This window comes from Helianthus annuus, chromosome 5, assembly GCF_002127325.2.
Source record: "Helianthus annuus cultivar XRQ/B chromosome 5, HanXRQr2.0-SUNRISE, whole genome shotgun sequence".
In the NCBI taxonomy this organism is placed as follows: domain Eukaryota; kingdom Viridiplantae; phylum Streptophyta; class Magnoliopsida; order Asterales; family Asteraceae; genus Helianthus; species Helianthus annuus.
The window spans coordinates 177,209,556-177,217,087 of NC_035437.2; the positions used below are offsets into that span (position 1 = coordinate 177,209,556).

General features: G+C 36.0%; 1 long non-coding RNA gene across 1 annotated transcript; it reads left to right on the top strand.

Annotated features, from left to right (window-relative positions):
• Nucleotides 1-3,342: 3,342 nt before the first annotated feature.
• Nucleotides 3,343-6,413, top strand: LOC110942414. Its single transcript, XR_002594826.2, has 3 exons — nt 3,343-3,481; nt 4,798-4,882; nt 6,181-6,413. It is a non-coding gene; the product is annotated as an uncharacterized LOC110942414 (long non-coding RNA).
• Nucleotides 6,414-7,532: the final 1,119 nt, after the last annotated feature.

Below are 7,532 nucleotides of genomic sequence, written 5' to 3' on the forward strand. Positions count from 1 at the left end.
ACCATCTGATCCACCAGTGACTCTTCATCAGATAAAGGATTCATTGGTGTGGTATTATCCTCCACAACCTCCTCCTCCATGTGAGAATAATCTCTAATATCAACAGGTAATGGTGAGAGACGCTCTTCTATTTCTATCTTCATTTTTAACTTCTGACACTTAGAAACTAGGCAGCTGATTCGATCTTCATCGGAAAGGTTGGGTGCTAATAAATATTGCTCGAGTTTGGACAAACTCGCTTCCAACATAGCAAGCTTTTTCTCCTCCTCGATCTGATAAGCATACACACCCTCGGGCTCAGGATATTCCTCAGGATGATACTGTCGGTATCCCTGATAGGTGTTGAGATGTACGCATCCATCATCTTTCTATTCCAATACTCTGGATTTTTCAAATACACCGCGCACACATCATCATAAACAGAAGTATGATAACGACCGCAACAGAAACATTGTCCATCCATCCTTGGTTCATAATAAGCATCCTCGTCCCGATCCCATCCGTCAGAGTAATAACCATCCTCCACCATTGTATCAGAGTCATAGAAATACGGTGGAGGGGAAGGATTATCATAGCAAAGCATCGGTGGTTCTGCCAATTTCGCTCTTTCCCGTCTAAATCGGGCCTCATGGCAACCGATACACGGGTTAAGTGGTTCCCTACACAAAATGCATCTAGAAGAGCCGCATAATATTGTAAGATCTTTCATCTTGCACAAACACAAAAACACAAGCACCACGCATAAATCTGAACAAAACAAAACAAAACAAAACTAACACTATTTTTGGATTTTTATTTTTTTATTTTTTTTAAACTAAAACTTAACACTAAACACTTTGCGCACGCATCCCCGGCAACGGCGCCATTTTGATGTCTGTCGTTAAGGACATGCAAAAACCAACTAACTCTATAGCTAGGGTAAGTCGGATATCGAACCAGAGGAGGATTGTGGAAAGTGTTATTATGCTAAGTATTGATTAACTACTGCTGAAAAGTAAAACTCAATTGATGGTTTGATTGTTTGATTAACTAGCGAATTACAAAAATAAAAAGTTGTAAACAATGGGAGAGAACAATGGTTCCTCCGAACTTTGGAATTGCGGTTAACTTCAATTATATGTTTAATCGAACACTTACATAGACATAAGTGGACTAACCTAATCAACTAATTGTGATAACCAAAGACTAAGTACTCCGGTCAATACATAACGGGAGGTTATCTAGTGGTTACCAATCACAATTACCAACCCTAATCCCATAACAAATATATCGCAATTACTAGAACTCTCGGGAACTGAATGATCAAAGAATAAGGTTAAGCAAATACAATCGATTACAATTAATTAACCAAATCATAAGTGAAAAGCATCGAATGCTTAGATCACTGAGTCAAACGATTGTTACCAAACACATAAAATCTGTTAACTTACAAAAACCCTCCATCCGGAGGAAACCATTAAAAAGACTAGCCGCTCATCTTGGTGGGATGATCTTCACACAGTCGAACCATCGTTGAAAAAAAATTGTGTGCCGTCGAGCTGTGTTCCTTTCAATTTGTGTGTTGAAAATTGATTATAACTATCCCCCAAACACGTGATGTTTTGATGTGGTGATGTCAGCCCATGTGCCGTGAATTTGGGTTCCAGCCTCATGTGCGGCTCAATAACAATACTCCAAGAGTCCATAATTTACGTTTGATAAGTGATCCTCTTGTCTAAATAATTCACGTGTATCTGCCACCAAAAGCCCAAATGTGCACGTGAATATATCTGCCAATGATGTCATGTTCCTTCACTCGATGTATGATGATGATGTTTTGACGAGATCACTTGATGTTGTTGACTTAATTAATATTGTTCCTCTAAGAATCTGCCAACAATTCGTCCAATCAAGGGCTGCCTCCAATTGATCTACCATGTGTAATCCACAAAGAAGTCCGCCGCCCCCTTGTATGCGTGTATATGTATGGTTTTTTTTCTTTAATTCTTTCCACCACATTAAAATAACATGTGCACTGCCTTTATCATTCACCGTAGCCTACGGTGTATTACCGTAGGTTACGTTTCGTAACTTCTGTAAACCACTTATGCTCTGCAAACCGTAACTTACACATGTATTCAATACGTTCCGTTCCAACTTTCAGTTAATTACCCACATGTCCCTCAACTTTATTCCTTTGTGTTTCTTAAACCTCCGAACTACCTTTTGACTCGAAACGGCTCCCGAATAGCATCTTGTGTCTTCATTATCATCCTCGCTTGTTCCGCTTCATTGCCAAATCCTCTAACTTCACCGATTTAGACGGTTAACCTGTAAAACCACAAGAACTCGTAGTTATCACATTCGACGCGCATAATTACTTAAAACACAATAAAACACTTATTATAACACACTTAAGGCTCGTGTTTCACACCTTCCATCACATCCCCACACTTAACCTTGATTGTCCTCATGCAACCATCATACACATTACTCACCTTGTTAACAAATCACCATTAAATCCCTTACCGAATTAGCAATTTAAGGTCCCAAGTCATACCCTTCCCATAGACTAACACAATCGAGATTGACAATCTGACAAATATATAAACTTTAAGACTTGCCTAACTAAAACTAACATGCTTATGATACTTAACACATGCCACACGCCCCTCACAATATTCACTCCTCTCGGTTTTATCAAGTCTAGCGTGTAATGTGCTAGTATATGTTTCGCTCAAAACCAAATATGGTACCTTGCAATCATAAGCTGGTATAGCAATCACACCTCCACTGTATCAAATAACGTAACACATATCAAAAGGACTTTCGGGTTTTGAGTTAAGGGTAAAGGTAGGGATATATTTTTGGGTTTTTATGTTTATATGGCAAACAAAATGAATAAACCAAACCATGACAACTTATTCACAATACTACTAACACATGGGTTATTCTTCGACCCATATATTTAACATGAATGTAACATGATTTGGTAATTAAGCCATGTAAATAATAATGAACGGGTAAATACCGTTACTGGTGAAAATAAATCCGGTGAATATTAGGAAGTAAATAAATAAACCTAATATCGAATAAAAAGAGAATAAAAGGGTTTAATGAAATAATGTTTATAAGAGACCCGAGCTAACGGGACTTAAAAACAAAACGGGTGGTAATCTCCTGGAACCCACTAAGTTAACTAGGAGTAATTAACCTAGTTAATTAAAGGAAAATATTTCTAGAAATAAAAAGGTTAAGGCCTACTTGTAACAAACCAAATCATGAGGGGCTAAAGGTGGGTAATTAGAAAAGTGATTTAATTAAAACACTTATATTAAAAAAAAAAGAAAAAAAACACACACAGGTGTGTTCGATCGACAGAGGAGCAGGGAGAAAGGGGTGAAACCCTAACTCAACAAAACCTTCAAATTGGAGGATCAAACGAAGGCCAAATTCGGATTGGAATATACATAAACGATCACCAAGTCAAGGGGATCGAAAGGTATGTCGAATTTTTGACATTCGTGAAGTTGTGAAAAGTCGATTAACTTTACAAGATGCAATTTAGGTATGAATTGTAGAAGTTATGGCTAGATTAGAGATGTATACTTGCTTAGGAGCAAAACCCTAAGTGAAAATTCTGCATATATTGCTATGATTTGAAAACTTAGATGAATTACCACACTTAGATAAGTGGGTTTTAATGTTATGATGAAATTGATGGTCTAACTAGGTTTAGAATCATCATGCATGATGATGTTAAGAAGGTGTTTGATTAAATCATGAATTTGGGTACATGATCATAAATGACTTGAAATAGGTTTTGAATGTTAAGATGAAATTTGGTAAATATATTCTTGGAACTAGGTGTATGAAATCATATTGTCTACCAATTGATAAGTAGAACTTGATTATATTAAGTGTTGGGATAAATGCTAGTGATATGATGAAACGGGTTTCACTCGTGTATGAGGAACCCTTAGTTCTTACAAAAATAAATGAATAAACTAGTTAAGATAATCGTTTAAACTAGTTTATTAGCCATGGAAATGGGTTGCAATTGATGGTTTGGGTCGAATTTGAAAGGACCCTAAACATGATTTTCGTAGCTTTTTATATGTATTTTGACTAATCTTAAAAAAATCATATAAAATCAACCGTTTATCCGATTTGGGTGTTCCATACCTTTTCGGAAAGCTTATGAAGTAAATTTTTACTGTTTTCAATCATAAGAAACAAATGTGGTTGTTAAATAGGCCAAATAGGCGAATTAAAACTGTTGTTCAGAACTTGAAAGATGTTGAAAAATGAAAATATAGTTGCTGAGCTGATTTTATAAAAATCATATAAAATCATAGAAAATTCGTTAGAAGGTGTACCTTATATGCTTGCGAAGGTATTGGACCGTTCTACGATCCATCTTTGAACATGTTGATCTAATTCAGATGTTAAATGGGTCAAAATGGTCAATTACAGCAGCTGAATAGAAAATCGCTGCACATAAATAATGTTCTTATTAACCAAGAAAAAGGCATAGGATTGTATATACTTGCTTTAGGCATGAATTATAGATTGTTGGGAACAAATAGCACTTTATGTGACATGCTTAAAGTGTTTAAAATCACTTACTAACTAGTTGTATAAGTAACTTCACTAACGGGTCAAACGGTTAGTGAATGAAAAGAAATATGGTATCAAACTAGTTGTTGAATATACGGCATGCTTTGATTGATAAGTGTGTAAAAAGAAGGGTTACATAGGGTGATGGCCATTATATAGAATGACCAATCTAACCATCTTATGGATGTTATGATATAGTTGACTCTAAACAAGCTAGGTGGGAGCTTGGAAAGGAACGGGTCAAACGGATCATGGATGCAAAGAATGTTTGCGCGGACGCGAGGTAAGTTAAGCTTACACTCTTTTTTTAATTACAATAAACTTGTGAATATTGATTGTGAATAATGGTAAGTAATTGGAATATGATGTTCCGGCAAGATACAATGCAAGTCGGAATATGTAAAAAGGTAAGAAACTATGAATTATGGTAAAAGGGGTAAAAAGGTTAATTAGTCATGTAATGACGAACAAATAAAAATGGTTTTGAGTAAAACGAGTTTAAGGGAAAACCGGGATAGGTTTAAAGGGATGAAATGGTAACTAAATACCATCTCATACGGATAAATGGTCATTTAGGCTAAATGGGTCAAATGGTGTTGTTAACACCATTTGACAATTTCATTTGACAATTGCTTGTTGAGTGTTGTAATCACAGGAAACAACATAAACGTGCGTTGTTTTAACTAGAAAGATTTAAAGCAAAAAGTTATGTAAACGGGTCAATACCTTGACCCGAGCCAGGTACGCATAGTTAAGTTGCTAGATAAACATGCAAATATGGGTCAAATAATTAGCGAGAGTCCTTCGTCGTAAATGAGGGACTAAAAATTGACCAAAACGCCCATGATTTGTAAATCGGGCAAATGACCCTTAGAGGTCGTTTAGATACTAGTATTATGATTATGCAACTCCTAGATATATGTAAGAGTTGTAAGTATAAACCTTGAGAGTCAAATGCCTAAGAACGGGTAAATTACGTAGAATGACTATCCAAGGGTAAAATTTAGAATAACGGTCTGTTATGTTAAATCCACTACAAAATAGTTGTTGTGGAATATTAGAGGCTATTATAAAAAATGGAAATACGAAGTGTACAAAGAGAAATGCGAGTTGATGCTTAAATGCATGAAAACTTCTAAACGGGTCAAAATAAAGTAGGTGGTAAAATGTTGGCTTAAGTGTAATAAGAAAAACGTAAACCGGGTAACGGGAGCGTAAACTATATGAATAATGGATCCGGGTAATGGATGATACCTTAGACATGTTAAGAAACGAACCCCAAGCAATTAAAATGAGTTTGGATAGGTTTGGATGCAAATTTGATGAAAAATAAACCTGCAGAGTTGACACGGGCGGGTGAACTTTTGACACGGCCGGGTGAAGGGGCTGTGAAAAATATATGTTAAGCTGACACGGTCGGGTGATCTTTTGACACGGCCGGGTGAAGGGGCTGAAAACAAAATATATAATTTCTTGTATTAAATTATTTTGTTCAAATGCCTTGATTTCTAATCTCATATAACTTGTTTAAACTTGTTATTTAACTATCAAAACTAACTTTTAAGTTGGTTTTGATCATAGGTGATTGCCAAGAGTGCCCGGATGAAGATCAAGCTCGAAAAAGAATCGACCACGATAAAGTTAAAAGCTTCCGCGCGGCGTTTCGTCGTATCTTTTAAACGACGAATTCAATTACATTAAGTTCTTTTACTTTTATTGTAAAAGTTTTAGTAAACTCGTATTGACATACTTACGTGTAATCGTACAAACATGCATTTTTACGAAACTGATATATATAATATTGTATTTAACAAGCAAGGGTGTTACAATGAACATAATAATGATTTTTTTTTCATTCTTTTCTTTTTTTTTCTCTTTTCATTTTTTTTTCATAACATATTTCTATACATATTTGTCATTCATGGTTGGTAATCAAACGGGTCAAACAAGGTGTCACAGACGAAGGGTAAAAAGCTCAACATGGTTTACTAGGGTAAGATGGATAAACAATCAACAAATAACACAATGAAGGGATCCTAATGCCTTTATCATCTATGTGCATACGCTAAACCACAGTCTCAGCACGTATCAAACCACACAAGTTCTAACACAAATCAACATATGGCCTACACTCAGCAATTGAACATTTATTGCAATTCAACTAACAATCTAGTAGGCTCAAATATCTCACTGAATAAAAGGAATATGGGTTGCCGACACGTAGCATGTGTAATTCCTAAAGCATGTTACCCCTAGTTAGGCATCTCTTCTCAACTATTTTCTAAAAACTTGTCAGAAATACTCTCATGAAACTTAAAGAGACAACCATGACTAGGGATCTAAGTTAGTTTAATATCAGCAAGGAACCCATTAGCGATTGAAAATGTTGGTTTTCATGTAGTTCAAGCATACATGTGACAAAAATTTTCAAAATTTTTCAATTTTAGCCCAATTTCAACCCTTCAAGCATTTAAGATCAACAATCATACCAACCCTCTATCGAGTTACCGCATCCCCACACTTGGGATACATTGTCCCCAATGTATGGTACAATTTATAATCTAGACTCGAGAGATACCACCCACAAACCATGAACGGCTAATAACCTACTCGACGCAACACAAAGAAACCACTCCCAACACAAAAATTTCACACCACCAAGTACACAAGAACAAATAAAACACAGGATAGATAAACACATTGACCTGATCAGTAAATCAGCAAGTGTCTGTAGTGGTGCAGCTGCTGTGATCGGACAGGAACGTAAACATCTTTTGGATTCTCTGATATCTCATCGGGGATGTTGCCAAACATCCCCACACTTGAATCCTTGCATCCGTGAAGATGGAACGTAGAAACCTGCCAAAGCACAAACACCAAAACAAAACAAAACAACACAAAAGAACAAATACAATACAATACTCTACATCCTC